Here is a 10,221-nt window from a genome sequence, read left to right on the forward strand (position 1 = left end):
GTAGATATTTTTGTAGTATTAATAAACAACTTGAAAGTATCCGTGGTCTCTGGTGAAACTAGGTGCCTTTAATGCAGCCTATTATTAATGGCCAGAAAATGTCTAACTGGGAGGTCATTAGTGTGATTATAAATCATAACAATGTAAATAAAGAGCAAAAGTCACAAGTTGAACATCATGTTGCCATGGATACAGTATTTGTCTAGATACAACCACTCAGACCACTGAGAAAAGAAAAGAATTCTCAATTCTTAGAATTCCATTTAGGATTCACATTGTTGTTTGAATACAAGCATTCATCTATGGACTATACAACTAAATCCCCCCCCCCCAGGGCTGTAGTCTTCCTTGGGCTCAGAAGATCACATGGAGCACATTATTCTCAGGTTTTAGGACCACAGATACAAAAGCTAGGCTGAATTACTACTATGCCCTCCTTCATTTAAGAAGAAAGATATAGATATCGTAAGTTGGTGTAAGTATATGTTTTCTAGATCCAGGACTTACAGAATTTTCAAGTCCCATGTCAAAACCCAAAGCAATAATAATTCAAATTATTAATGTGAAATATCAAGTTCTTCATGATGAAAAATGACAAAGATAACCGTTTTACAGATCACAATTAGAATGTCTCATTTTTACAAAGTATATAAAAATTCTACAAATATATCTAATATTAGAAGGGTCCTACACAACACTAACTTTTCCTGTGGTGTCTTTTCATGAATCTTGTGAGTCTTGGATAAAAGAATACATAACCACTGTCATTGCAGATGAGGGAATAGAAACTCCAGTGCTATGAATCTATAGGGGATATATTTGCATGTAACTTCTGGAGGGCATGAACTACCCTAGAAAAGGAGATCATTTACTTGATATTTAAAATAAAATTGTTGCATGGTAGAAAGTATTAGATGCAAAAAATAAACATTTTTATCTTCTAGGTAGCATAGGAAAATCACTGGCCAAACCTATATATTTTCCAGGTCTCTCTTACAGCTATGTACTTCACTTTTTTTCTTGCTTTCTTTTTGTTTTTTGTTTGTTTTTCAAGACAGGGCTTCTCTGCATAGCCCTGGATGTCCTGCAACTCACTCTGTAGGCCAGGCTGGCTTCAAACTCACAAAGATCCCCCTGTCTGTACCTCCTGAGGGGATTAAAGGCGTGTACCACCACCTCCTGGCCAGCTAGGTACTTTTCTGATTTTGAGTTTCCACAGCAAAGAATATATTCAATATTTCTCTTAATTATAGTTTGTTATGACAGTATAACCCCTTATATGAAAGAGAAAAACAAGAACACATGTTAAGTAGCTAATGACTACTTATTCTTTGTTTAAAATTGCCAATAAATTGTCTTCCTTGGATATTTTAAAATGCCCTAAAAATAAGTGAGGTATGAGTCTAATGCAATTTACTTTAGTCACAAAATATCTTGTACATTGAAAGTTTGGGCTTTAATATTTAGATCCAAAAACCAATTTTGCTACAATTGGTTAATAAAAAGATTGAATTGGAAATGTTTCCAGATAACATTTTCAAATCATTTTTTAACTAGTTAAGAATAAAGATAAGAAACCATGAACCTATGTTTATTGCTTGCTAACCAAAAAGTCCAGTGCTCAGAGACAAGCTAGGTGAGGAAAGGGATTTATCTGGAAAATTAGGCTGCTGCAAATATGGGGTTGTCAGCTCCCCTTCTACATACATTCTGCTATTACTCTCAGGTCACTGATGCTTTGGGTTCTGTTAACCTAAAGATAAGTTTCTGATTACATGCTCTATATTCTTTTAGTTCCTTTTCACTGGAGTAATTAACTTTGAAATTAATTATTAGGGCACAAGAGACATCTTTCCCATTAGAGCACATGGGAAGATAATGAAAAATTTCTTTTACCCTGTATGATAGAAATGACATTGGCTGGAGAATAGCTATTGATAAATTCTGTGGTATTAGTAGGGAGTGTCTTCTGTAGCAAAGCTAGTAGGGGTTAGTAATACATTGCCTTGCTGTGTGGCTACCAATCAGTGACTTATCTTAAGCAAACTATGAGCAAGCAAAGCTAGAAGGTTTGACTTTTTCCTTGAATAACGGATCTATGAATATGTGAAAATATTACCCATATTTGTACAACATTTTTATTGCTGTGTCTACATAGACACAAACATACTGAGTTTTCACTTTATGCTTGGAATTAAATTTGTTTGGAAAGCATTTCTACTAGAATATATTTGATACTGACCTCAAGGAAAGAAATTCAATGACTATATATAATCATAAACTTTTTAAATAATTTAGTGTTTAATTTTTTAATTAATTTATTTTTTATACTCCAATCCCATTTCCCCTCCCTCCTTTTTCTCCCACTCTCCCCCCTCCAATCTGCTCCTCGGAAAGGGCAAGGCTTCCCCTAGGAAGTCTACTAAGTCTGTCCCATCATCTCACTGAGATAGGACCAAGGCACCTTTTCACATCCCCCTACAACCTAGATGCCCCTCAACTGAAGAATGGATAAAAACAAATTTGGCATATTTACACAATGGATTATTATCAGCAGTAAGAAATGATGACATCCTAAAATTCACAGGCAAATGGACAGAACTAACATCCTGAGTGAAGTAACCCAAAACAGGAAAGACAAACATATTATGTACTCACTCATAAGCGGATACTATATATAAAGGAAAAGCTACCCAACATACAATCCACAACCCCAGAGAATCTAGAATCCTCTTCCAGAAACAGATAGAAGCAGATGCAGAAATCCACAACTAATCAATGGACCAAGCTTCTGGAGTACAATCAAAGTGAGGAAGGAGTGATAATATAAACAAGGGAGTTGAGACCATGATAGGGAAACCCACAGAATCAACAGACCAGAGTTAGTGAGAGATCACTGGCTCAGGTCTAACAAATGGGGAAAATGCATAAGACCGAACTAGACTCCCTTAATATAGTCATAAACTTTTAACCACAGAGAACAATATTCAGATTTCTGCCTGCAACACATCATCCTTGCTGTTGATGAGATTGGTAGCTCTGCTGAGCTGGTCTGAAGGGGAAAGGACATACTGCAGTGACATCTTATTCTTCCAGTGGACTTGGGGTGGTGTCCACACCTTAGGATGTGGCTTCAAGTATGTAGGCATGATCCCTTATAAGGAAAAGTAGGGGCTGCCTTGAGCTCTTTGGGGTTGTGGTCAGAGCTTCCTGAAGGTCAGAGACTGCATCTTCAGGAGCAGAAGACCATGGTGGTTATTTACAATCATTAATTGAGTGCTTCCCTAACACATATCTCTTAATCTTTTATCTCATGTTTGTGGACTTCTTTAAACTCACCTTCAATATATAGACATATTAAAAATCTCCAGAAAAAATAAAATATAACAGATAAAATGTTCAAGTCCCCTAATGACTGAAACAATACAATTATGATGTTTTAAAGGAAAGAATTTCTATCCCAACCAAGTTGCTCTCCCTATTTTTCCTTTTCAGCCTGGTCCTAATGGTGTGGAACCCAAGTAATTTTTTTATATAACTTTTCCTGAGATCAGACTTTTAGAAAAATTATCTTGTACCTTCTAAGTTTTTACATTCCAATCTAATTCATTATCTATTCCACCAACTATGTTCAGATAGGAAGTAACAAGTACTGCACTCAGATCAAAAGAATATTTTTTTTACTCACAAATTCATCAGACTTAAAAGTAAAATCTTACACAAAACAGTCCTTTGAACATGGTGTTCTTTATGTATTTTGGATTAGTATAGAAAACTAGAGCTGGTTCCTGGTGATATGCGATAGCTACTTTTGATCACTGCTTCTCAAATTGCAATGACATTTTGCAAAGTTCTAACACCAAGGACACTCAGTTGTGACTGATGGAATCTGTCTTAGAAAGAACAGTATAGGGCATCCATAGGAGGAAACACACAGGGAGAGTTAATGCAGAGGGGGAAAGGAGCGTGTTTGCAGCCTCAGGATCTCGGTTCACAACCAGCTGAGCTCATTGCTTTAAGGAGGCTGAGGTCAGTCCATGTCTGCTTTCCACACTTTCAAAACCACACCACTACTCAACATAATTGACAAGTTACTTCTCCAAGGGGACTGTGAACTAAAATAGACTTTGCCTGATATTTTTAAGAAAACAATCTCCAAACACCCACACAATTCTTAATGTTTTCAGGTGCTGATAGTTATAGTAAAGTCTGTATTTCGTTTCAATTTTGACTTAGCTTCTGAAACTTTCCCCAGCACAAAAAACAGACCAATTAAAATGCTTTGGGTTGTGATTCAGGTATTGTAGCTACTGGTTAGTGAGCATTCTCAGACACCTGAAAATTCTTATATTTGGAGTCCTTAAGAAAGTAATTATAAGATACCAAGGTTTTATTTTTTTAACTCCATTTTTTGTGGACTCATTTGTCAGAACTTTGTTTAAAAATATATACTATTAGAATCATGCTAAATTGAAATAATAATAGGTAAGGTTTGTTTCTTAATTCTTGCAAGCTGCCCAACTCACTCAATTCTATTTACGGTTATCATGCTCACAGAGCACAGTAAGTAGAATTAACTTAAGGAGCAGTTGCACAGGAGGGTTCTTGTTAACCTTAGAGTATGACATGCTATGTGGTTTTGTTGCTTAGCACAGGGTCTCTCAAATTTGGCACTATTAGAATTCTAGGATAGCCAGTTCTTTGTTTCAGGGAGTAGTTATGCTTATTGTGAAAGGTTACTATCATATCCTTTCCAGACACACTAGATTCCAATGAATCTCACCATTTACCGCCATTGTGAGAACTACAAAAGTCTAGAAATTAATAAAGCTCCCCAGAAGACAAGATTTCTCCTACCTAGGATCCAAGATTCATAATCATATGCAGGGATGGTCTCCTAAAGTCTCCAGGGAATAAATCGAAGAAAGCTGAGTAACAGCTATCAGCAGAGATGGGGGATCTAGGGGATCTGAATTCCCAATGGCAGGTAACGATAGGAGCTTGCTTATGGCAGTGTCTCAGAAAACAGTATCAGACTTTTTTTTTAAGGAGAAAAGGGAAGAAGGGAAGGGGGAAAGAGCTGCCTACATCAGGAGGAAGGGAAAAGATGACAGAAAAAGCCTCTGCTCTCAGCACTTAACTAAAGCTTCAGTAAAACACAATCTATATAAAAGACTCCTGCTAGATAGCATCTCCTAGAGATAACAGAGATGCAGCTATATCCATGAAATCTCAAAAGATATGGTTACCTGAACAAGACCTGCACAATAATATCAGTCAACAGGCCAATGTGGATGAAAAAATTTCATAAGGTTCTATCCCTACAGAAGATCTACAGAAAACAATAATAAATGGGTTCAGTGAGTCATACATATGAATGTATGTGTGTGAAATATACATGTATATTTCTCCCTGTATGTGTGGATACATGTATATGTATGTATCTGAAAACATATATGTGTTTGTGTGTTAAGCAACAATAATTACAGAAAAAGACACTACAAACATGAGAAGTTGAAGGATATAGGAGGAGGTACAAGAGTAATTTAAGTAAATTTCATATAGTATTCATGTAAAAATTCACAAAGTGGCAAAAGATCAATATGATCTGAGGTGAGGAACATCCTGAATAGAACAATAATAGCACAGACACTAAGATCAATAATTAATAAATGTACACTCATGAAACTGAAAAGTTTCTGTAAGGCAAAGGACACCATCTATAGGACAACCACCTACAGAATAGGAAAAGTTTTTCACCAACTCCACATCCAAAAGCAGACTAATATCCAAAATATATAAAGAACTCAAGAAACCAGATATCAATAAAACTAATCCAATTCAAAATGGGGTACAGATCTAAAGAGAGAATTCTCAATAAAGAAAATTTAAATGGTCAAGAAACACTTAAAGAAATGTTCAACATCCTCAGTCATCAGAGAAAATGCAAATCAAAACTACTTTGAAATTCCATCTTCCAGCTATCAAAAAGGCTAAGATCCACAAGTGACAGCCCATGCTTGCAAGAATATGGAGCAAGAGGAATACTTATTTATTGCTGGTGGGAGTGCAAACAACCACTATGGAAGTCAACATGGCAGTTCCTCAGAAAACAGAGACTCAATCTACCTTAAGTCCAGCAATAATAGTCCTGGGCAAATACCCAAAGGATGCTCCATCCTACCACAAGAACATTTGTTCAACTATATTTATATGTTCATGAAAAAACTTCAAGCAACCTAGATGTTCCTCAACTGAAGAATGGAGAAAAAAAGGTGTGTTATATTTATACAATAGAATATTACTTAGATGTTAAAGAAAATGATGTCATGAAGTTTGCAGGCAAATGGATGGAACGAGAAAAAATCATCCTGAGTAAGCTCACTTAGACCCAGAAAGACAAACATGCACTCACTTATAAATGTATATTAGCTGTTGAGTAAATGATAATCATGATACAATCTACATACTCAGAAAGGCTAAATAACAAGTTGGGTTCTAAGTGGGAGATATACATGGATCTCCTTGGGAAAGGAAAATATAATAGATTCTGTGAGTGGACAGGGTAGGGAGGCAGGGAGGAATGGGAACAGGAGGGATCAAGTGTGAGAAGAGAGAGAGAGAGAGAGAGAGAGAGAGAGAGAGAGAGAGAGAGAGAGAGAGAGAGATTATGGGGAGAGATTAATGGAATTGGAGGACATTTGTGGGGTGTTTTATAGAAACCTAGTGCAGTAGTAATTTCCAGGATTCTACAATGTTGACCCTCCTAGCAATGGAAGTTTCAGAGCCTCAGCCAGTCATTCTCTGTAACCAGGCTAGGCTTCAAGTGGCAGGACTGGGACACAAACCCAACCACAAAACCTTCAACCTATGATCTATCCTGTCTAACAAATGTGCTGGGGAAATATAGACACATAACTTTGGAAGTGACCAACCAATGACTGGTCTAACTTGAGGCTCAAGCCATGAGAAAAAGCCCAAGCCACACTGCCTAGATGATGAGAAACCAGAGGCTGGATAGCCCTGAGACATAAAACAGAAAAAAATCAACAAAATGATTCCTAATGATATACCTATATACCCATTGTTTGGTGTTTAGCCCAATTATCATTAGAGAGACTTCCTGTGGCAATTGAAGGGAAGGAGCAAATGAAGAGACCCACAGTCAAACATTAGGCAGGGAGAGAACCCAAATTGGAGATCTACATTTGTTCCCTCCACTTGGAGCTCAGGAAACTCCATGTAAGTGAGGAAGGATGAATCATAGGAGCCAGAGTAATTAAGGACACAGGAGCACATGGCCCACAGACATTAACTAAGTAGTGCTCAAAAGGGCTCACAGAGACTGAAGCAGCAGTCTCTAAGACTGCATGGGTCCATGCTAGGTCCTCTGCATGTATGTTATGGTTGCTAGCCTGGTGTTTTTGTGGGATTCCTAACAATGAGAGTGGGGGTATCTCTGACTCTTTCATTTACTCCTTGGACCCTTTTCCTCCTACTGGGTTGCCTTGCCCAGCCTTGATATGAGAGTTTGTGGCTAATCTTATTGTATCTTGTTATGCTATGTTCAGTGGAAATCCCTGGGAGGCCTGCTCTTTTCTGAATAGAAACAGAGGAGGAGTGGATCTGGGGAGATTGGAGAAGTGTAGAGAGGACTAGGAGGGAGTCCCTCCCAAATGAGTCAAGGGAGGGAAGTTGTGGTGGGCATGTATTGAAAACAGTTTAATAATTAAAAAGAACTTCACAAAAATTAATTTAATTAAAATATCACTGTATGACCAAGATACATAATTTCAAGATATTTACCAAAAGGTCCCCAAATAATCATATCACAAAGAGATTTCCCTATCAATGCTTATTGGAGTACTAGTCAGAAAAACTAAATAGTAAAGCAAGCCTAGACATCCAGAAATATAAATATGGATAAGAATATATGGTGTATACACTTGATACAATTTTCTTCAGCAATAACAAAGAATGAAGTTATATTGTTTGTGGGAAAATGATTGAAACTGGAGATAACTGTATTAATTGAACTAAACCAGTCTCAGAAGAGAAGTATAATTTTTTTGTTTTTTTGAGACAGGCTTTTCTCTGTGGCTTTGGAGGCTGTTCTGGAACTAGCTCTTGTAGATAGACCAGACTGGCCTTGACCTCACAGAGACCTGGCTGCCTCTGTTTCCTGAGTGCTGAGATTAAAGGCATGCACCACCACTGCACCACTGCCTACCTAATAATTTCTTTAACATACATTTTCTAGAATATATATAATATATATATATATATATATATATTATATTCTAGATCTAGATATATATATTCTGATCATATCTACCCTCCTATTACTTTTTCTCATCTCCTCCAGCTCCTAGTGACTCCCTCCTTTCACAGACTAGTTTTTCTTCTACTTTCCTGGCTTCCTCTTTTGGTGAGATAATGAGTTTAGTTAAAGTATCTATAAGAGTATGGGTGAGACATTATTTGCAGAAGCATGAGCAAAATATTATCATGGAACACATCCCTAAAGACATTTTCTCTCTGACCAATGATGAACTTCCTGCAGATCTTTGGGAGGGGCAGGACCTCATAAGCTCCTCTTTTTTTTCCATGATTACTTATCTTTGGACCCAATTTTGTACAGATAGTCACAGCTATAAGAGTTCAAGTGTGCAATGGACATGTCATTCCAAGAAGTATTCCACATACTCTATCCCTTGCTCTTTCCTTACATGCATTCTGCTCCTTTTTCTGTGATGATACTTGATCCTTGAAGGGGCCACACAGGTGTCCCATTTAGGACTGAGCTCTCATCTTTAGTTTATTTTCATCATGTTAACCATTTATGAGGTCTGGGAAGTAGCTGTACACTGATAAATGAAGCTTCTGTGATCAACCAGAAACACTAGTCTATGGCATAAATATAAATATTGATAAAGTAGGCAGATAGATAATTGTTTAGAAAGCTATCTGACAGGATCATCATATCCACATCACATTAAAAACAGCAGTGGCCTCCCCACTGGGCTCTGTGGCCACCCCAGCTACAGGGTTTTATCATGTTTCCAATACTGGACATGAATTCTCTCATGTGGAGCAGATCTCCAATAAAGCAGGAACAAGTTCATAATTTCCATAAACAGTTATATCACTATTTTGATTTGATGCATAATAATTGTTTATAATTCTCTATAAAAGAAATTGAAAGAAAATGTTTTTGTAAAAAATATAATTTTACATGCCATTTACTTTTTATGTAAGTGGCTGACATTTGTTCTAACTTGCTTCACAGTTTATATGAACGAATGAATTTGAATCTATTAACCCAGATAAATTCTGTCATAAATTATAATGATTTATTAGTAGTTCATGAGTTTCTATATATATATAGGATTATAATTTTTTGTATCTTTTCCTTTTTATTTTCTTCTTGGTTTAATGAGTTAGTTAAGGATAGAAATTATTTTAACAAAAACATTTTATTCATAATTTCAAAGCACAACCTTTAAATATTTCATATATTATGAATCATAAGTTAATTTTTATTTTGGAATAATTTTGAAGGCAACATAAACTGAACCATATGACAAATTTAATGCAGTGGTTGGTAAAAACGTGTAGTATAATGTCACAGCAAATCCACCAGATTTGGTGTGACAAGTTCCACAGACTGAGGTGATAAGTTCAAATGAAAGATGTCTCCTGGAACTGGTTGTGAAACTCTTGGCCAGAGGTAAAAAACTGGGCTATGATTCTCATGGCAATTTCTGTTTGTTCTTCTATTCCTTTTTCATATTAATGAAATGTTCCTAAAAGCCTATGCTGACATTTTAAACAAAAGAAGTAGATAAGAAACCATTCCCTGAGAAAGGGTTACTAGCCATGATCGCATCTCTGGAAAAAACAGCACTTTCCAAATCATTCAAGTCGTTCACACAAGTACAAATGATAAAAACTTTCCAACAATAAAATTTCATATGGCTGTGTATGTGTCATCAAGAGTGGGCTTAAGTGTCTGGTAAAGAAAGCTTTTAATAAGAAAGAGTTAAAATCATTAATATAGCTCAATATTTCAAAAACTAGGTAATAGATGTTAAAGAATAACTAACAATAAAAATTTATTAGCTTGATTTAAGTAATAGGCAGCTAGCCTTGGATGATTCTATGTTAGCCAAGGACAATTCTACATTTTTACTAACCAAGGACAACTCTGTGTTTTTATTA

This window comes from Cricetulus griseus, chromosome 2 (assembly GCF_003668045.3).
Source record: "Cricetulus griseus strain 17A/GY chromosome 2, alternate assembly CriGri-PICRH-1.0, whole genome shotgun sequence".
Lineage (NCBI taxonomy): Eukaryota > Metazoa > Chordata > Mammalia > Rodentia > Cricetidae > Cricetulus > Cricetulus griseus.